The sequence below is a fragment of the Oncorhynchus kisutch genome, linkage group LG28 (assembly GCF_002021735.2).
Source record: "Oncorhynchus kisutch isolate 150728-3 linkage group LG28, Okis_V2, whole genome shotgun sequence".
In the NCBI taxonomy this organism is placed as follows: Eukaryota; Metazoa; Chordata; class Actinopteri; order Salmoniformes; family Salmonidae; genus Oncorhynchus; species Oncorhynchus kisutch.
In genome coordinates, this window is record NC_034201.2 from 33,008,848 (window position 1) to 33,031,917 (window position 23,070).

At 41.1% G+C, this 23,070-nt stretch overlaps 1 pseudogene; it reads right to left on the reverse strand.

Annotated features, from left to right (window-relative positions):
• LOC109873402 (leucine-rich repeat-containing protein 75A-like) lies at positions 1-23,070 on the reverse strand (annotated as a pseudogene).

The window sequence follows — 23,070 nt, forward strand, 5'->3', positions numbered from 1 at the left end:
GCGTCCTGCACTTTAACTCTTCTTGAACTGCACTGTTGGTTACGGGATTATAAGTAAGCATTTCGCAGTAAGGTCTCTTGGTTTTTTTTCATTAACTTACGTTTTTCATGTTGAGGTTATGTAATGTTTCTAGTCTCAAATGAGCAATCTGGTCTCCAATTTAACTTGGATGAAAACATTTTTTTTGTTTTGTTATTATGCTATTATGCTGTTGTTGTATTCGTTGCATGTGACAAATAAAGTTTGATTTGATGACAGACTTGTGCGTAAAGCAGTGGACACATCGATTCAGGCTACAAGTGTATTGGGCCTAATGACAATCACTGAATGTCATTACACTTAGTTTTTTTTGTAACAGATGTATTTATCCATTTATCAAATTGTGGGTGTACAGTGCACTGTTTGGCTGCTGGAATTATTTTGTGAGTGGACAAACGTGTGTGGCTAGCCAACAGGAGTGCCTTTTGTTAAATTATTGTTTGAAAATCAGATGAAAACGTTGTAACTGGTTGTGTTTACTAGGCCTACGGCGTGCACACATAGTAGGTCACGTACCGGTAAGAAATTAAATCTACTTGCACCCCTGGGTGAGAGACATTAGTTCAGACTAGGCACCCTCTGTAATCTCACCCTATCTTTCAGCCTTATACTGTATGTCCACAGGAAGGTGTAAGGATGCAAATTCTGGTTTCTTGAATCTCTGGAATCTTCCCAAATTCCCAAGTTCATTCCCTCCTGATCCCGGGAATCTTCCAACCTGGAAAACCTGGGAATTTTGGAAAAATTACCAAAATATTGCAATTCTAGAGGTGTTAATAATACCCATGTATCAGGGGCCTGCTCGGAAGAGCACTATGTTACAGATAGTAATGTTTTGTGTAGAAATGATCTGTCATGCAGAATAGGGAAAGGTGTCAGCTCTCTTCATGATGTTTCTATCTGCAATTTTTTGAATGTTTCACCTCACTCAATACACAGCCAAAAATATTTTTTCAGTTCAGATTGGTTGACTGAGGGGACCCGTGATCATCCCCGCCACAGGACGCAATGCTCTTTAAATAATTTTGTCCTCTGTCTCCATTCATTGGATCTCTCTTTTCCTTACTCTTCGTTTCACTCCTTTCAATCTTGTGCGTCCTCATGTTATAGTCCCATAGTTCACCCTCTAACTCCTCTGTCTCGTCCAGTGTCCTCGATCCCTGCCACTCATTAGAGACCCCAGCTCTTTCCTCTGGTAGCCTGCCATTTGGGTCTTCTCCCTGGGCATGGCCCCCCTGTCCCTGGGCCTCTCCCCGTTCCTGTATGGTGGGCAGCTTGCCCTGCTTGGGACAGCGCTTCCTCAGGCCCATGAGGAAAGGTTGGGGGAGGGAGAAGATGTCCACATTATTGCCCAGGTCCATCCAGGTGAGGGCGGGGAAGCAGCGCGGGTCCTTGAGGGTGTCGGTGAGCTGGCTGAGGACGACGCGCGTCAGCCGGTTGCCATTGAGTGCCAGCGTTTGGAGGCAGGGCAGCGTGGACAGCGTGGGCAGCAGCAATAGCAGTGCCTGTTTAACAGAGGGAGTAGGGTGAAGATGGCTTTAGTCACTGATGCATTTTCCCCACAAATTTTTAAGGTTAAGATTGGGGAGGGGGAATTGATCCTGGATCTGCACCTAGGGGAAACTTCCCCCTGGAGCATAACAGAGATGAAATTGCATCCCTTGTAATATTGTGATTAAAATATATAGTTATTTGTTGACAAGATCTGTGCATTACTAGTAGGGTGTAATTTCCTTTCTCTGGAGATGTTCCATGCTGTGCTAGGGATGGGTTACAGCATAGAGATAAAACTAACTAGAAACTATTTAGGGTTCCATCTCTGTGGATTACACAAGCTCTTGCTCAGTTTAGAATTTTTGTTTGAGAATATGAAATACCATGATTTTTGGTTGAAATTAGAATGTGTTGTAGTCATTTAATATATTATACAAGCTGTATTCGTAACGATGTGCTGTTTTCATAATACCTGGTCTGTGAGCTCGGTGAAGCCCAACTCAAGGCTTCGCACACGGGCGGCGTGCAGGCAAAGGTGTGCGGCCAGGCGTTCCGTGTCCCGTACACCCAGTGGCACGCCAGAGAGGTCCACAGTACCGCCCACGGGAGGGGAAGAGAGGGCGGCTTTCAGACTGGGAAGAGGAGAGACATTAACACGGTATATCAGGGGAATAATAAGAAGTAAAGGCCTTGTTCCAGGTCTGTATCCAAAATGGCATCCTATTCCCTACATGATGCACTACTTTTGACCTGAGCCTATATAGTAGCAAAATATTGTGTCTTCTGAGGGAAAATCACTCATGTGTATGAATGTGCACAGTTAATGAATATTTGAATAAGTATTTTAGTTTGCTTCAGGACATGGGTATGGGGGTTGGAATGTTTTTCAGGGTCTGCCTGACTAGAAGTGCTATTGCTGAGCCAAAGAGTGACTTAAAGCCGGTCTTTATTGGCTGAGAGAAAAGCAATAACTCGGTAACACGCACACACTTGTAAAGTACACAAAAAATGAGGGTCAAATGACACTGAAAGGGTATCTTGTCAGCCCATTGATCAATGCTAAGCCAATTAGGATAGATCTCCCACTGAGGCCACTGACCCTCTGGAGAAGATTAATGGCACTGGGGATCATACACAAGCACACACACTCAGAGAAGCAGGCGCACACACACACACACACACACACACACACACACACACACACACACACACACACACACACACACACACACACACACACACAGTGACTCATTGCCAGCCCACAGATATAAATATAATATGTGGTCCAATAGAGGATCTGGACCTGATGCATTCATCCACTCTGGGTGGGCTCTGAGCGAATCTCATCAAGCTGATTTTTAATGGGAAATGTTCAAATGCTTGGCAAATGGCCAATTGGGGAAAGAAGATGCAGTATGAGAGGCAAATGACTGCAAACACATCAATCCTCTAAACACACACTGTCACCGTCAGTAATTACCTGACTGCTAAATGAACGCCTGCTTTCAGGTTTGCTCACTGATTCAACTGGATTAGGACACAGACCTTTGTTGGCTTTGAGGTCAGGGCTACTAATAATAAACTTTCCTTTCCCTGCATCCTCTCCTTAATGATCACTGATAGGTGAAAAGACTTGTTTCTACATCATTGGTTTCTACCATATGATGACATGTGAGATGAGGGCAGTGGGAAGGTAAATGGCAGGTAATCCAAGAAAGAAGGAGAGCAGGCGGCCAGTACGTTGCAATAAACTTTTGTGAACTATTAACAGAAAATAGTTACAAAAGAATACATACAGGAGCAGTCAGCATAGTACACCAGGACGCACAACTGCAACGCATTTCGACTACTAGTCTTCCTTAGGCAGCATGAATATGTATTATTTTGTAAATTTTTTCTGTTTACATTTTAGTAATTTAGCAGACACTCTTATCCAGAGCAGGGTTAACCTCTTGAGTGTAGGGGGCAGTATTTTGATATTTGGATGAAAAACGTACCCAAATGAAACTGACTATTTCTCAGGCCCAGAATCTAGAATATGCATATAATTGTCAGATTAGGATAGAAAACACGAAAGTTTCCTAAACTGTCAATATATTGTCTGTGAGTATAACAGAACTGATATTGCAGGTGAAAACCTGAGGAAAATCCAACCAGGAAGTGCTGTTTTTCCTGAAACCTCTCCTCTCCTGAAACCTTTCCTGAAACCATTGCATGCCTTCGGATATCAACCAGATTACTTTCTCTATGGCTTCCACATGGTGTGAACAGTCTTTAGACATAGTTTCAGGATTTTATTCTTAAAAATGAGCGAGAAGGATCACATCGCGTCAGTGGATGGCTGGGTGCCAGCAGAGTTTTGCATGTGCAACAGCTTGGAGCAGACCTTTTCTCCCTCTCTCCTATTGAAAAAGCTACGGTCCGGGTGAAATCTTATCAATTATTTATTGTAAAAACAACCTGAGGATTGATTCTAAAAAACATTTGACATGTTTCTACGAACTTTACGGATACTATTTGGAATTTTCAACTGCCCCGTCGTGACCGCTCGAGCCTGTGGATTTCTGAACAAAACGCGTGAACCAAATGGAGGTATTTTGGATATAAAAATAATCTTTATGGAACAAAATGAACATTTATTGTGTAACTGGGAGTCTCGTGAGTGCAAACATCCAAAGGTCATAAAAAGGTAAGCGATTCATTTGATTGCTTTTATGACTTTCGTGACCAATCTACTTGGCTGCTAGCTGTTTGTAATGTTTAGTCTGCTGAGAGAGATGTCCTAACATAAACGCTTGGATAGCTTTTGCTGTAAAGCTTTTTTTTAAATCTGACACGCCAGGTGGATTAACAACAAGCTAAGCTGTGTTTTGCTATATTGCACTTGTGATTTCATGAAAATGAAATATTTGTAGGAATTTAATTTCAATTTTGCACTCTGCAATTCAGCGGATGCTGACGAAAATAATCCCGCTAACGGGATGGGTGCGCCAATAAGTTAAGTGACTTTCGCAAGGGCACATTGACCGATTTTTCACCTTGTCTGCTCGGGATTTGAACCAGAAACCTTTCAGTTACTGTCTCAGTTACCAATGCTCTTAACCACTAGTCTACCTGCCTCTGATAATAGTTCACTAAAGTACTGGCCGCCTTACTCTTCTACCATATGATAACTCATTCTCTCCCTATCAATGAAAGGGAAGGAGGATAGGGAGCAACTTAGGATACATAGACCACATTGTCATCTCACAGCCCAGTCTGTTCCCAGACAAAGAGATGTGAGGGATAAAACTGATAGGAATTAATTTCTCTTTATCTCGATGATCAGAGGTACCAAGAATTGGAGACGGTCCAGAATGGGACCTCTCCCCTCACATCCTCTCACATCTCTTTCTTGGCAATAATAGCCTCTTAACGAGGGGGAGGGCACTTAGTTTAAAGTGGCTTAACGATGGAAAACAACACCTTACTAAATTGATGCCTGATCTCCAACAGACATAATGGGTAGAGGATTGCTTCCTGTTCCTGTATTCCAGACGTTAAAAGTTGCCTCTAACTGCTGATCCAGAGTCAGATACAGTGCCTTCGGAAAGTATTCATACCCCTGGACGTATTCCACATTTTGTTGTGTTACAGCCTGAATTCAAAATTGATTAAAGAAAAATAAAAACTCACCCATGTACACACAATACCCCATAATGACAAAAGTGAAACATGCTTTTATAATGTTTTGCAAATGTATTGAAAAGGAAATACAGAAATGTCTAATTTACTTACATACAAGTATTCACACCCCTGAGTCAATATTTTGTAGAAGCACATTTGACAGCGATTAAAGAGTCTTTCTGGGTAAGTCTAAGAGATTTCCACACCTGGATTGTGCAAAGTTCAAACAAAAAAAATCTAAATTCTTCAAGCTCTTTCAAATTAGTTGCTGATCATTGCTAGACAACCATTTTTCAGGTCTTGCCATAGATGTTCAAATAGATTTAGTATTGTGGAGTAACTACAATGTTATTGATCCATCCTCAGTTTTCTCCTGTCACAGGCATTAAACTCTGTAACTGTATTAAAGTCACCATTGGCCTCATGGTGAAATCCCTGAGCGGTTTCCTTACTCTCTGGCAACTGAGTTAGGAAGGACGCCTGTATCTTTGTAGTGACTGGGTGTATTGATACACCGTCCAAAGTGTATTGAATATTCAACGTCTGCTTTTTTGGGCTCCACAGTGGCGCAGCGGTCTAAGGCACTGCATCTCAGTGCTAGAGGCATCACTACAGACACCCTGGTTCAAATCCAGGCTGTATCACAACCGTCCGTGATTGGGAGTCCCATAGGGGGGAGCACAATTGGTCCAGCATCGTCTGGGTTTGGCCGGTGTAGCCCGTCATTGTAAATTTGAATTTGTTCTTAATTGACTTGCCTAGTTAAATAAAGGTTCAATAAAAAATACAATTTACATTTTGTTTTACCCATTTACCAATAGGTGCCCTTCTCTGCATAGCATTTGAAAATTGCCCAGGTCTTTATGGTTGAACTTTGTTTGAAATTCATTGCTCGACAGAGGGACCTTACAGATAATTGTATGTGTGAGGTACAAAGATGAGGTAGTCATTCAAAAATCATGTTAAACACTATTATTGCAACACAGAGTCAGTCCATCCAATTTACGTGACTTGTTAAGCAAAATCTTACTTCTGAACTTAGACTTGCCATAACAAAGGGTTTGAATACTTATTGACTCAAAACATTTGTTTTTTCATTTTTAGGCAAATTTGTAAACATTTCTATCAACATAATTCCACTTTGACATTATAGGGTTCTGACTAAAAAAATCTCAAATTAATCCATTTAAAATTCAGGCTGCAACACAACAAAATGTGGAAAGAGTCAAGTGGTGGAAATACTTTCTGAAGGAACTGTATATTCCATATTCCTAATGGTTATGGATAGGATTAGTAGTAGGATAATATGATCATAGATCTGAGATTAGGGCCAATCCTCACAGTATTTCAAGCAGAAAGGTAGTGATTGGTGTGAATTTGCAAGACAGCCTGCATCCTGGAGTCGCCTCTTCACTGCTGACGTTGAAACGGGTGTTTTGTGGGTATTATTTAATGAAGCTGCCAGTTGAGGACTTGTGAGGCGTCTGGTTCTCAAAATAGACACTAATGTACTTGTCCTCTTACTCAGTTGTGCACCGGGGCCTCCCACTCCTCTTTCTATTCTGGTTAGGGCCAGTTTGTGCTGTTCTGTGAAGGGAGTAGTAGTGTTGTACAAGACCTTCAGTTTCTTGGCATTTTCTCGCATGGAATAGCCTTCATTTCTCAGAACAAGAATAGACTGACGAGTTTCAGAAGAACATTCTTTGTTTCTGGTCATTTTGAGAATGTAATCGAACCCACAAATGCTGATGCTCCAGATACTCAACTAGTCTAAATAAGGCCAGTTTTAGTGCTTCTTTAATCAGGACAACAGTTTTCAGCTGTGCTAACATAATTACAAAAGGGTTTTCTAATGATCAATTAGCCTTTTAAAATTATAAAAACTTGGATTAGCTAACACAACGTGCCATTGGAACACAGGAGTGGTGGTTGTTGATAATGGGCCTATGTACACCTATGTAGATATTCCATTAAAAGTCTGCTGTTTACAGCTACAATAGTCATTTACAACATTAACAATGTCTACACAGTATTTCTGATAAATTTGATGTTATTTTAATGGACAAAAAAAATGCTTTCTTTCAGAAAACAAGGACATTTCTAAGTGAACCCAAACTTTTGAATGGTTGTGTATGTGATATCAACAGAAGGGTGATTTAAATATTGACTGGCTCTCATCAAGCTGCCCACTCAAGAAAAAACTTCAAACTGTAACCAGTGGCTGCAACCCGGTTCAGGTTGTCAGTCAAGCTACCAGAGTATTTACAAAGAGCATAGGAATGAAATCATCAACATGTATTGAAATGTGCTTAGGGGAATTTTTGTCAATAATGACTAACTATGTATACATTTCAATCAGGACTGACTAATCAGAATACTATCATATTACTGTATATGTATGAATTTTCTTTATAATCCTAGTACTGAATATAATGTGTGTAAATATAATCAAGAATTAGAACAATGACCGTCTGTTCCTTGGTAGAAATGAATTAACTTATAGCCAGACTGGCTAGAATGCTTATCTACACAGGCAGACCTTGGCTCTGTTCATAAATTATCTTAATAGGGAGAGATGATGTGGGAAAGCTTGAGAACCATACAGCCATTGTACTGGAGCGGAGATGAGACAGGCTAGTACTAAATAATGATGTCATTTTCAGTTTATAACCTGTGGTAAAATGTATCATGGGCAGTACTCTCGAGAATAAACGATGCTGGTTGACTTTTAAGACTGGTCTCTGGTCATTTTATACAAATAAGAGTCTTACAAATTCTTATGAATTGACAGAGTGTTTACTTTTATTTGGGTATTAAAACAGAGGAATATAATTCCTGTAACAACTACATAGAGCTATGACCACATGGAACTCTATTCCACATTAGGTAACTTATGCAAGCAGTAGAATCTGATTTTTCCATACACCTTATGGAACAACGGGGACTGTGAAGAGACACACACAAAGGTACAGAGACATGCATACGCATACATTGGGATATTGTTGTATGATGATATTAAACATTTTGTATTGTGCATATGTAGTGATGTACTGTTTTAGATGTTGTTTTATATGTAATGTAAGTGCTTTGGCAGCACCTAATGTGGATCCCTAATAAATACAAAATATACAAATGTGTGTGCATGAGTGCAGGTGTCCTTTTGTAGGCCAATGGCCTGTCCTAACTAGCCTCCCAATGGGACTCACCTGGGCTGAGGCTTGCTATTCAGGAGCCCCTGCCTGCGCCACTGGGAGTGAGGGCTCAGGTGGTACATCAACTGACGACACACCTTCTCCATAGCACCCAGGAAATCCTGTTCCTGAGAAGAGAGTGAAAGAAGCAGAAGAGAGAAAATGTAGAAGTGAGTGGGAGTGAATGAGAGGACTAAGGCAAGCGAGTGATGTTATTGGACCTTTCTTTTTCATAACAGCCTTGACATGTAGCCCAGGGTGCTTTCTTTCCCTGCCAGATATTGACTGAGGCTACTATCAATCCCTGAAACACCCCTCTGTCTTGACTGATTCTGAGGAGGATTCACACACAGTGGACATTCTGGACAGGGGAAGAGGCCTTTGACATCCACAAATAGAGGCCAAACATGATGGCAACAGGCTACCACAACTGGAGACAGTCATTTTGGAGACAGGTGTTTGACAGGACAGTGCTACGGTAGTTAGCAAAAGGGTGTCGTAGTGGTTGCTAACTGTAAAACACCTTAGCTAGCTAGCACTGCTTTCAAAGCATATTCAATTCAAACTACTTTATTGAAATAACTTTAAAAATCCCCGGATGGGTGAGCATAATACAGGAGAGCCAAAGTGAGACATGGGCTGAATCAGAGGACAAAGTTCAAAAGTAGTTTTCTGAAGAGCTACAATTGGATCAACAGGTTGAACTGGAATGTGCTCACCGGTCTGGGAAACCAGGGGTCACTCATGATGCCAATGGAACCAGACCCAGGCCAATTGTAGTGAAATTCCTCAGTTTCAAGGATAAGCTTGCAGTCCTTGAAAAAGCCAAACGCATTAAAGGGTCCTTCATCTTCATCAATGAGGATTTCTCAGACGCAGTCCATCGAAGAAGGAACTAATACCAGCTATGAAGGCTGCAAGAGAACGAGGTGACATAGCATATCTGAGGTATGACAAACTGATTATTCACCCTCCTTCCCAAGGAGTTAGGAGGAACGACAGACAAGTAATTCCAGCCCCCCCCTCCCCCCGAAAATATATTTTTGGGGAGATATAAAAATCAATATTCCTATAACACCAACTGCCCAAAAGTATTTATATTGCCAACCTGACCCAAGTTGTGACATTTTGTTTTTTTACCTTGCAGTGATCATGATCATCAGTTAAGAACAAATTCTTATTTTCAGTGATGGCCTAGGAACACTGGATTAACTGCCTTGTTCAGGGGCAGAAGGACAGATTTTGACCTCATCAGTTCGGGGATTCGACCTTGCAACCTTTCGGTTACAAGTCCAACGCTCTGACCACTAGGCTACCTGCCAACCAGAACATACACTAATAGGTCTGGTATCACATCATCAACTTTATTCGATCACATTTTTACTAACATGGCTGATCATTGTTCTAAACCTCTATCAGTGGCACTAGGTTGCAGTGATCATAACTTGGTTGCACTCACTAGGAAAACTTAAATACCAAAGGCAATCTAAGGTAATCTACCGCAGGCCCAATCAGGACTCATTTGTGGATGAGATTAAGAATGTGCAATGATTAGAAGTGTGTAGTTAGGATGATCCTGAAATGTCATTAAATTTGTTTATGAAATTATTTACAAGTATAGCTGATAAGCCCCTTTAAGAAAATGCACTGTGAGGTCAAACAGTGCCCCATTGATTGAAGATGAGCGGAGAAATTGTATGATTCAACGTTATGCGAAAAAAGTAGCAGATAAATCTGTCACTCTGTTTGATAAGCAAAGTGATTGTAAATTAAGAAATATTGGGACCAAGCTAAACAAAGGAAAGAATGGATTCTATCAGCACAAAATTGATGAAGCAAAGGGTGATGGGAAAAAGCTGTGGAGAACATTGAACACTATTATGGGTAGGAATTCGAACTTGTCAGTCTCTTTTTTTTGTATCAGAGAGTATAATTATTACGAAACCACATGACATCGCAAACTACTTTAATGAATATTTTACAGGCAAAGTGCACAAGTTGAGGAATGCTGTGATTCCAACTGATGGCTCAATGTCATATACCCTCATAAAAGACTATCATGAAGGAGAGGCAATGTATGTCTGAATTTCAAGTAGAAAGGGAAGAGGCAGAAAGGATGCTGCTGTCTCTTTCAAATGACAAGTCAACTGGTACAGATAATCTTGATGCCAAATTGCTTAGAGTTACAGCTAATCAAATATCTACCCCAATCTCTCAAAAGTGTTTGATGTATAGGGTGTACCCAGAAGTCTGGAACGAGTCAAAGGTTATTCCACTACCTAAGGATAAACAAATCTGCATTCATTGGTCCTAATAGTCATCCAATAAGTTTGCTGCCTGCGTTAGGTAAATTGTTGGAAAAAAATTGTATCTGTACAAATCAAGGATTATTTCTCATGTAACAGGTTTCCAGTATGGGTTTCCAGTATGCATACAAAGAAGGGCATTCTACGAGTACGGCCTTAGCACAAATGACAGATGATTGGTTAAAGACTATGGATGACAGGAAGTTAGTTGGTGTAGTGTTACTAGATTTTAATGCTGCTTTTGATGGAATTGATCATGAACTGTTACTAGGTAAACTCAAATGTTATGGTTTTAAGTCTGCAGCTCTATACTGGATGGAAAGCTATCTATCCAGTAGAAGGCAAAAAGTGTTCTTTAAATGTTTGCTTTTCAAACAGTACAGATATACACTGTGGTGTTCCTCAAGGTAGAGTCCTAGGCCCACTTCTCTTTCTTTACTCATGATTCACCTTCAGTAATGAACAAAGCAAGAGTGGTCATGTATCCTGATGACTTTTCAATGTCTAGTGCAGGATCAGAATGTAATGAGCGAACAGATGTACTGAGCAGTGAACTAAGAATGGTGTCTGAGTGAGTTGATATGAATAAATTGGTGTTGAACATTTCTTAAACAAAATGTCAATCAATCAAATGTATTTATAAAGCCCTTTTTACATCAGCTGATGTCACAAAGTGCTGTACAGAAACCCAGCCTAAAACCCCAAACAGCTAGCAATGCAGGTGTAGAAGCACAGTGGCTAGGAAAAACTCCCTAGAAAGGCCAGAACCTAGAAAGAAAAGAAAAGGAAAAAGCATACTTAAATTCACACAGGACACCGGATAAAACAGGAGAAATAATCCAGATATAACAGACTGACCCATAGCCCTCCGACACAAACTACTGCAGCATAAATACTGGAGGCTGAGAGGTTCAAAATATATGCTTGCTGATGATCCCCAATTGAATTTGTCAATGAATAGAATGTTTTTTTCACTTGCTCAACATGCAAACTAATAGGCGTGATGTTGGATGCAGCTTTATCATGGTCAGAACACATAGATCATATTAAGATTGGTAAGGGAATTGCTGTTAAAAGAAAATGTTCAGAGTATATAACATCTAGCACACTGAATCAGGTGATTCAATCTCTGACCAGTTATATGGTCATCTGCAGCAAAGAAAGATACTTTAAAAAAGCCCCAAATTGCTCAAAACAGGGCTGCCAGATGAGCTCTTCATTGCTCTATCCATATGAATATTATCCAAATGCATCAGATTTTTTTTTTTTTTTAAGTATTTTTCAGGGCAGTTAGTACATACTAGCAACACGCATAACCACCAAACCAGACAGGCAAATTCAGGGCAGCTAAAACAACCCAAGCCAAGGACAAATCGCCTTAAATCTACAGTTTTATATAGAACCATAGCTGAATGGAACTCTTTACCAATCCATATTTCTCAGGCATAAAGTAAATCCACCTTCAAGAAAAAAATAAAAGAACATCAATGCGATAGACCATGTGACTGGACAGGAAATAGAAAGCATAAACTGAATGTTAAATGTGTTTCCTGTCAGGTATTTAAATTGTTTGTATTGTCTACTTGTTGAATGTTTGTGAAGTCTTGATTTGTGGTTGTTTGTAATGTCTTGTTAATTGGTGTTGGACCCCAGGAAGATTAGCTAGTTTTACGCCATTAGCTAATGGGGATCCTAATAAAAACCTAAATTACAAATACACAAGGAATCTCTTAAAGCTGCTAATGAGAACCTTGACGACTTCGTACCTAGCTGGTGAGAATTCTGGTGGAGTGACTCCACCCAGGTTTTGGCAGTGCTGGCAACACTAGCTGCAGTAACCCATGGGGAGGGGGTCACACTCGGACAATCAGAGGGGGGGGGGGATTAGTGGCCCTGGCGACAAAATAATCTAATGGTTTGACTGCACAGTGCTGCTTGGGAAAATGGTCACAATGGGGGACCAGCATGTGTTTTTGCGGAGCTCCATCAGCTAGGACTAGAAATTGTTGAATCAAATCTCCCCATTCCTGCTCAATGTGGCATGCCTTCTCAAACAGCTTCAACTGTATATGCATTCACATCAAGTCTTCTCGAGTTGGGCTCGGGGTTGGAACAACTGTTGAACATCTGAGCTTGTAGTTGTTTGTGGGGGAGGGGTGGGGAGTGTGTGTGTGTATGTATCCACATCTGTTGCTAAGAGGTAATGTTGTTAGGGAAAGGATAGGATGAATCACAATTGTTTGCTTGCAGAGGATGTATTTTGTCTGTTTGTGGATACTGATTGGAAAGTCAAATAAGATGTTTTTGTAATGTCAATCCTGGTTATAGGTAATAATCCTTTGCAGGAAGTGCCAACATTATTACGCATATGATTTGTTAATTGTGGAAATAAATTAAGAGATGTAATAATTTTTTTCTATATACATTTTTTGAATAGCTGTATACAGTATATTCGGGGTGGGGGAGTTAGAAATGCTTCTGTTCTGTAGGTGGCACTGTGTACTCTTTTCAAAGGATGGGTCACTATCTCTCAAAGGCCCTAGGATCCAGGTGGACAGGGGTGGTCTGCATGTCACTGGGACGTCAAGGTTCTAGCAGGTAGTGGAGAACAATTGGAGGTTTACTCAGTAGCAGTGCAAATATCACGGTACAGCTACAGTGGGGCAAAAAAGTTTTTAGTCAGCCACCAATTGTGCAAGTTCTCCCACTTAAAAAGATGAGGCCTGTAATTTTCATCATAGGTACACTTCAACTATGACAGACAAAATGAGAAGAAAAAAAATCCAGAAAATCACATTGTAGGATTTTTAATGAATTTATTTGCAAATTATGGTAGAAAATAAGTATTTGGTCACCTACAAACAAGCAAGATTTCTGGCTCTCACAGACCTGTAAGGCTCCTCTGTCCTCCACTCGTTACCTGTATTAATGGCACCTGTTTGAACTTGTTATCAGTATAAAAGACACCTGTCCACAACCTCAAACAGTCACACTCCAAACTCCACTATGGCCAAGACCAAAGAGCTGTCAAAGGACACCAGAAACAAAATTGTAGACCTGCACCAGGCTGGGAAGACTGAATCTGCAATAGGTAAGCAGCTTGGTTTGAAGAAATCAACTGTGGGAGTAATTATTAGGAAATGAAAGATATACAAGACCACTGATAATCTCCCTCGATCTGGGGCTCCACGCAAGATATCACCCCGTGGGTTCAAAATGATCACAAGAACGGTGAGCAAAAATCCCTGAACCACACGGGGGGACCTAGTGAATGACCTGCAGAGAGCTGGGACCAAAGTAACAAAGCCTACCATAAGTAACACACTACGCCGCCAGGGACTCAAATCCTGCAATGCCAGACGTGTCCCCCTGCTTAAGCCAGTACATGTCCAGGCCCGTCTGAAGTTTGCTAGAGAGCATTTGGATGATTCAGAAGAAGATTGGGAGAATGTCATATGGTCAGATGAAACCAAAATATAACCTTTTGGTAAAAACTCAACTCATCGTGTTTGGAGAACAAAGAATGCTGAGTTGCATCCAAAGAACACCATACCTACTGTGACGCATGGGGGTGGAAACATCATGCTTTGGGGCTGTTTTTCTGCAAAGAGACCAGGACGACTGATCCGTGTAAAGGAAAGAATGAATGGGGCCATGTATCGTGAGATTTTGAGTGAAAACCTCCTTCCATCAGCAAGGGCATTGAAGATGAAACTTGGCTGGATCTTTCAGCATGACAATGATCCCAAACACACCACCCGGGCAACGAAGGAGTGGCTTCGTAAGAAGCATTTCAAGGTCCTGGAGTGGCCTAGCCAGTCTCCAGATCGCAACCCAATAGAAAATCTTTGGAGGGAGTTGAAAGTCCGTGTTGCCCAGCAACAGCCCCAAAACATCACTGCTCTAGAGGAGATCTGCATGAAGGAATGGGCCAAAATACCAGCAACAGTGTGTGAAAACCTTGTGAAGACTTACAGAAAACGTTTGACCTCTGTCATTGCTAACTAAGGGTATATAACAAAGTATTGAGATAAACTTTTGTTATTGACCAAATACTTATTTTCCAACATAATTTGCAAATAAATTCATAAAACATCCTACAATGTGATTTTCTGGATTTTTTCCCCTCATTTTGTCTGTCATAGTTAAAGTGTACCTATGGTGAAAATTATTTATTAATGTTTCGATTTAGGCTCTAAAAATAGATTTTTATTTTATTTTAAGAAAACGGCACTTCATTTGATCACTGAGACCCTCAGGAAGAGAAATAAGAGCAAGATATCAGAATGTAAGTCATAATTTTACCTTCAGATGTGAATGTGTAAAAACTGTCATGGCGGAAAATGTTTTTGTTGTTGATTGCTCTTCTCAAACAAAAGCATGGTATTTGTTCTCTGTAATAGCTATTTTAAATCGGAAAACGTAGTTTGATAACCAAAATTCTAATCTTTTGAAGGATTTAGGACACTTGCATTTTCAAGAATGTTTAATGTTACGACGTTGTATTTTTAGTTGTCACTCTGAAATTTCTCCTGATGTTGATCCCTGTACGAGGATCGAAGCCATAAGAGGTTTTAATTAAGTTAACACTTTTTTGGATATTACATGATTCCATGTGTGTTATTTCATAGTTTTGATGTATTCACTATTATTCTACAATGTAGAAATGTAAAAATAAATGTAAAAATAAAGAAAAGCCCTTGAATGAGTAGGTGTTGTCAAACTTTTGACTGGTACTGTGTAGTTCAGTCTCTGCAAGCATGTGTGTCTGAACCCAACCCTCTATGGCTTTTCATCTTGGACATTTCCTAAATGGCTCACGGTGACAACTCTTAGAACACTGAAACATTCTCAGCAATTATTGTGAAGTAACAAATATAAATTGTAATTCAGTAAATCAGTGAGCACAATTCAATCTTTGTCCCAGCCATGTCCAATTTAAAGTTGATCAATTGGAGTTGACTGCAGATAGGAACTTCCCCTATACGTGTATCCTAAAACATACACACACTCACATGGATGCACAATCACACACGCTATGCATTCATGCGATAAACACACTCATTCAAATGTAATTTTGCTGACATACTTTAGCAAAGGTCCATAACACACTGTGCGTTTTTGTGTGTGAGAGAGGGAGAGATTGTGTGTGTGTGTGTGTGTGTGTGTGAGAGAGAGAGAGAGATTGTGTGTGCGAAAGAGAGAGGGAGAGAAAGATGGTCCCACCGTCTTGGGGCAGGTCAAGTATCTGGCCATGCGGATGATGAGGTCATGGGTGATAGGATCTACCAGGTTCCTGAAGCTGGCGTAGCGGTACAGAACATCGTCCAGAGACGTGGACTCCATGCCTAGATCCTACAGCCAGGGGAAAAGGGATTAACTGTTTACATTGAATTCACTTGGTGGCGAACCTTAACTTCCACTTAAAGATGCACACTCAAACCTTTGTATAATTTCAGCCAGTAGTTTTGAAAGCGTTGCTCACAAGCCAAAGGTTGTTCACGTTTTTTTGTGTACTACGTCATCCATTTTGTATGATGCTACATCCTTCAAAAAATGTAATTGCATTTTATTTATATTTTTGCAATTCATATTATATTTTGGTTATGCAATTTGTACTATATGTTATGAAATTGTTGTGCTTAAGTTCCTGGAGTGCATTTTTAAGTTTTCATTTAGTCATACATCCCATGTCAATGGGAGACTACAGCAAAATGTGATTTAAGTGGAAGTCTGGATTCTCCCCTTGATTAAAAACATAATGGATACAGTGTAGTTGAAAGAGAGTACACTGCGTTTCTGACTCACATTTATCCTACCTTACCTGTCTGCCCTACCTGTTCAATATAACTACAGAAAATAAAACTAAATCAAGAGGTGTGTCTAAATGTAGCCTACTGATTTACCTTCCCTGGGAGAGAACATCTGCATGCAAAATGACTGTCCATCTCCAACAGAATATGTCCCAAATGGCATCCTATTTCCTATGTAGTGTACTACTTTTGACTAGGGCCCATAGGGATGCAGATGTTGTCTCCCAGGGAAAGTAAATCAGTAGGCTACATCGAGGACCAGTTTCCAGAACACAGATTAAGTGTAGTTGTGGACTAAGAAACACTTTCTATGGATAATCTGCATTGAGCATGTTATTCAAGCCATGACTCCTGCTGAGGAGTGACAGACTCCATCCTTGCTTGAGGGGTGCTCTCATCTTATCTACCAACATAGACAGGGCTCTAACTCCCCTAGCACCACAATGAAATAGGATGCAGGCCAGGCAGCAGGCTGTTAGCCAGCCTGCCAGCATAGTGGAGTCTACCACTAGCACAGTCAGTGTAGTCAGATCAGCTATCCCCATTGAGACCGTGTCTGTGCCTCGACCTAGGTTGGGCAAAACTAAACATGGCGATGTTCGCCTTAGCAATCTCACTAGGATAAAGACCTCCTCCATTCCTGTCATTATTGAAAGAGATCATGATACCTCACATCTAAAAATAGGGCTACGAAATGTTAGATCCCTTACTTCAAAGGCAATTATAGTCAATGAACTAATCACTGATCATAATCTTGATGTGATTGGCCTTACTGAAACATGGTTTAAGCCTGATGAATTTACTGTGTTAAATGAGGCCTCTCCTCCTGGTTACACTAGTGACCATATCCCCCGTGCATCCCGCAAAGGTGGAGGTGTTGCTAACATTTACGATAGCAAATTTCAATAATAAAAATAAAAAAATTACGTTTTCGTCTTTTGAGCTTCTAGTCATGAAATCTATGCAGCCTACTCAATCACTTTTTATAGCTACTGTTTACAGGCCTCCTGGGCCATATACAGCGTTCCTCATTGAGTTCCCTGAATTCCTATTGGACCTTGTAGTCATAGCAGATAATATTCAAATCTTTGGTGACTTTAATATTCAGGTGGAAAAGTACACAGACCGACTCCAAAATGCTTTCGGAGCCATCATCGACTCAGTGGATTTTGTCCAACATGTCTCTGGACCCACTCACTGTCACAGTCATACTCTGGACCTAGTTTTGTCCCATGGAATAAATGTTGTGGATCTTAATGTTTTTCCTCATAATCCTGGACTATCGGACCACCATTTTATTACGTTTGCAATTGCAACAAATAAAAACTAAAAATAATTATCATAAGAAACTAGCTCCCTGGTACACAGAAAATACCCGAGCACTGAAGCAAGCTTCCAGAAAATTGGAACGGAAATGGCGCCACACCAGACTGGAAGTCTTCCGACTAGCTTGGAAAGACAGTACCGTGCAGTATCGAAAAGCCTTAATTGAGGAAAATAAGAACAATCCAAAATTCCTTTTTGATACTGTCGCAAAGCTAACTAAAAAGCAGCATTCCCCAAGAGAGGATGGCTTTCACTTCAGCAGTGATAAATTCATGAACTTCTTTGAGGAAAAGATAATGATTATTAGAAAGCAAATTACGGACTCCTCTTTAAATCTGCGTATTCCTTCAAAGCTCAGTTGTTTTGAGTCCGCACAACTCTGCCAGGACCTAGGATCAAGAGAGATGCTCAAGTGTTTTAGTACTATATCTCTTGACACAATGATGAAAATAATCATGGCCTCTAAACCTTCAAGCTGAATACTAGACCCTATTCCAATTAAACTACTGAAAGAGCTGCTTCCTGTGCTTGGCCCTCCTATGTTGAACATAATAAACGGCTCTCTATCCACCGGATGTGTACCAAACTCACTAAAAGTGGCAGTAATAAAGCCTCTCTTGAAAAAGCCAAACTGTGACCCAGAAAATATAAAAAACTATCGGCCTATATCGAATCTTCCATTCCTCTAAAAATCTTTTGAAAAAGCTGTTGCGCAGCAACTCACTGCCTTCCTGAAGACAAACAATGTATATAAAATGCTTCAGTCTGGTTTTAGACCCCATCATAGCACTGAGACTGCACTTGTGAAGGTGGTAAATTACCTTTTAATGGCATCAGACCGAGGCTCTGCATCGGTCCTCGTGCTCCTAGACCTTAGTGCTGCTTTTGATACCATCGGTCACCACATTCTTTTGGAGAGATTGGAAACCCAAATTGGTCTACACGGACAAGTTCTGGCCTGGTTTAGATCTTATCTGTCGGAAAGATATGAGTTTGTCTCTGTGAATGGTTTGTCCTCTGACAAATCAACTGTAAATTTCGGTGTTCCTCAAGGTTCCGTTTTAGGACCACTATTGTTTTCACTATATATTTTACCTCTTGGGGATGTCATTCGAAAACATAACGTTAACTTTCACTGCTATGCGGATGACACACAGCTGTACATTTCAATGAAACATGGTGAAGCCCCAAAATGGCCCTCGCTAGAAGCATGTTTCAGACATAAGGAAGTGGATGGCTGCAAACTTTATACTTTTAAACTCGGATAAAACAAAGATGCTTGTTCTAGGTCCCAAGAAACAAAGAGATCTTCTGTTGAATCTGACAATTAATCTTAATGGTTGTACAGTCGTCTCAAATAAAACTGTGAAGGACCTCTGCGTTACTCTGGACCCTGATCTCTCTTTTGAAGAACATATCAAAACTTTCAAGGACAGCTTTTTTCCATCTACGTAACATTGCAAAAATCAGAAACTTTCTGTCCAAAAATGATGCAGAAAAATTATTCCATGCTTTTGTCACTTCTAGATTAGACTACTGCAATGCTCTACTTTCCGGCTACCCGGATAAAGCACTAAATAAACTTCAGTTAGTGCTAAATACGGCTGCTAGAATCTTGACTAAAACCAAAAAATGTGATCAGATTACTCCAGTGCTAGCCTCCCTACACTGGCTTCCTGTCAAGGCAAGGGCTGATTTCAAGGTTTTACTGCTAACCTACAAAGCATTACATGGGCTTGCTCCTACCTATCTCTCTGATTTGGTCCTGCCGTACATACCTACAAGTATGCTATGGTCACAAGACGCAGGCCTCCTAATTGTCCCTAGAATTTCTAAGCAAACTGGAGGCAGGGCTTTCTGCTATAGAGCTCCATTTTTATGGAATGGTCTGCCTACCCATGTGAGAGACGCAAACTCGGTCTCAACCTTTAAGTCTTTACTGAAGACTCATCTCTTCAGTGGGTCATATGATTGAGTGTAGTCTGGCCCAGGAGTGTGAAGGTGAATGGAAAGGCTCTGGAGCAACGAACCGCCCTTGCTGTCTCTGCCTGGCCGGTTCCTCTCTCTCCACTGGGATTCTCTGCCTCAAACCCTATTACAGGGGCTGGGTCACTGGCTTACTAGGGCTCTTTCATACCGTCCCTAGGAGGGGTGCGTCACTTGAGTGTGATCACTGATGTGATCTTCCTGTCTGGGTTGGTGCCCCCCCTTGGGTTATGCCATGGCGGAGAACTTTGTGGGCTATACTCGGCCTTGTCTCAGTATGGTAAGTTGGTGGTTAAAGATATCCCTATAGTGGTGTGGGGGCTGTGCTTTGGCAAAGTGGGTGGGGTTATATCCTTCCTGTTTGGCCCTGTCCGGGGGTGTCCTCGGATGGAGCCACAGTGTCTCCTGACCCCTCCTGTCTCAGCCTCCAGTATTTATGCTGCAGTAGTTTTTGTGTCAGGGGCTAGGGTTCGTTTGTTATATCTGGAGTACTTCTCCTGTCCTATCCGGTGGCCTGTGTAAATTTAAGTATGCTCTCTCTAATTCTCTCTTTCTTTCTCTTTCTCGGAGGACCTGAGCCCTAGGACCATGCCTCAGGACTACCTGACATGATGACTCCTTGCTGTCCCCAGTCCACCTGGCCGTGCTGCTGCTCCAGTTTCAACTGTTCTGCCTGTGATTATTATTATTTGACCATGTTGGTCATTTATGAACGTTTGAACATCTTGGCCATGTTCTGTTACAATCTCCACCTGGAACAGCCAGAAGAGGACTGGCCACCCCACATAGCCTGGTTCCTCTAGGTTTCTTCCTAGGTTTTGGACTTTCTAGGGAGTTTTTCCTAGCCACCGTGCTTCTACACCTGCATTGCTTGCTGTTTGGGGTTTTAGGCTGGGTTTCTGTACAGCACTTTGAGATATCAGCTGATGTACGAAGGGCTATATAAATACATTTGATTTGATTTGACTAGCCTTAATCTGTGTCTGTGAAACCGACACATGAACGTGTTTTGTGGGGATGCAGTAGAGTAGTGCAGAGTAGTGATTAGCAATGCACACGTGCACACGGATGTGAAAGGAGACAAGCAGCATTCACGTCATAATGGATTCTCCATTTGAAAGAGAACAACGCCTCTGCTCTACAGCTGGCCTGCTAACATTAGCATGAAAATACACCGGACATCATGGGACACAAAGCGAAGGAAAACATAAATCAAATTTATTTAAATCAAAAATATATATTTATAAAGCCCTTCTTACATCAGCTGATGTCAAAGTCCTAGCCATCACAAACACCTCCTGGATCATACTGATACTTTTAGGCCTACATAGAGGGAGTTAAATCCTGTGTAACTCATTTGCAGGGTTATGACAGTGATGCCAATTTAGCAATTTTGTTGCTCGATTTAGCAACTTTTCAGACTACCCTGTCAACTTTTTTCACGAATGTTTGATCTTGAACAGAACTTACAACATCAATCAACATGTCTCAATCAAAAATGTACAGAAGAGTGGGAGTCTGTACCTGAATAAACGTCAAATCATATTTTTTTGCCATGATGGCCCATCAATTTGAGGAACGTTATTGTGTATTCTACGTAATGACGTCTGTTTTACGTTGTCACGCAATGACATCAGAACGTTATTTAGCAACAACACAACCTGCCTCTAGCAATTTACCCTGAAAATTAGTTGGCAACACTGGTTGTGACATATGCATACATTCGATAATTCATAATACTCTCGGGGGTCTATTGAATGGCAGCTATGCAGTGGAGAGGGGGAGCCATGGCACCAATGGGCTCGACATCAGGGTCATATTCATTACTGCAAAACGTAGCTAAACATTTTGCAACTAAAAACAAGCATGTTATTGGAAAGTTAAGGCAGTCCCTCCCCGTTGTGATCGGTTTTCTTCCGTTTGCTGTCTAGTCAAGTGAATAAGAACCAGATATGTCGGGGGTTGAAGGGATGAAGCACCCTCCACTAATTTCAAATGTACAATTCCAAGCAGCAACACCCTCCCCGGGGTCCCAGCTGAGTCAGCATGTGATTCACCTCATACCGATTTCCACGAAATCAAGCACCTACAGCAATGTCACAAACATCCTGTGTGTGTGTGAACATGGAACGCTGTATTTTTTTTTTTATCTCAACACTGTTTCTGACATGATTTTATGTCACACAACTCACCTGTCGGAGTGTCTTCAGCAGCTCCGTGGCGTCCTCTTGTCTCCCCTCCCTAGCCATACAAACACCTCCTGGATCATACTGATGCGTTTCTGGTAGGGTGGAGGAGCCCCGCTGCGTCCCAGCCGATCACCCGAAGACCACCGGCTGAACGAGCTCTGCGTCCGTCTCCAAGCGCTGAATAGTGAGCAAGATCCGCCGGTGTCCGACGCGGCTCCCTTCGTATGTTTAGTCCCCATTGTGCATTGTAAACAGAGTTGGCAAATCGTGAATAGAACACCTATTCATCTGCTAATTTGCTACTCACTCAACCTCCCATAGCGCATGAGTGGCGAACCAACGCAGAATTATGATACAAATCTAGAAACACCACATTTGAAGGATGAAGAACCCATGCACAAAAAAGTTATATTGCGCAAAGCCAATATGGCTCAATATGGAAAAATAAAGATGGCAAATGTGAGTATCCAGTCCATATAGGCTACTGTATATAAAAAAAAAACAGGCTGACGAAGCTTCACAACCTACACAAATCGCAATGAGCCAGAGAATAGGCTACTGAACCACTTGAACCGCAAAAATAAAATAAAAATCGCTTGATTTCCTCAAACGGTTCCACAGATTCAAGCGCACGCAATTAATCCAGAGAATAGCCAAATGGGTAAAAATGTCTAGTCAGACTTGATGCCAATCAAATCCCATATGCGAAACCAAATTGAACTGATCTCATCCAGGCAGGTTGTGAGAGAAGAGAGAAAGAGCGAGGGTGATTTTAAACTGAGCAGACTAGCCTTCAAGCAAGCCTTGACAATTCAATTTAGGCTATAGGCCTACCCCTTCACATTACACCAAAAGTGTTTTATCTATTTTATTTGCTATGAACAACTACACATTTGTAGGTTTTAGGAATTGCTAGAGAGAGCATGGATGTCTTCTACAAAGCAGGATCAACGAGCTAACTTTGAAGTAACTATTTATTTTCTGGTTAAATTAAGACAGCTAAACTTGTTTATTTTGGTTGTTGAGTCAATTAGGCCCATAAACAACTCAAACATTAAGA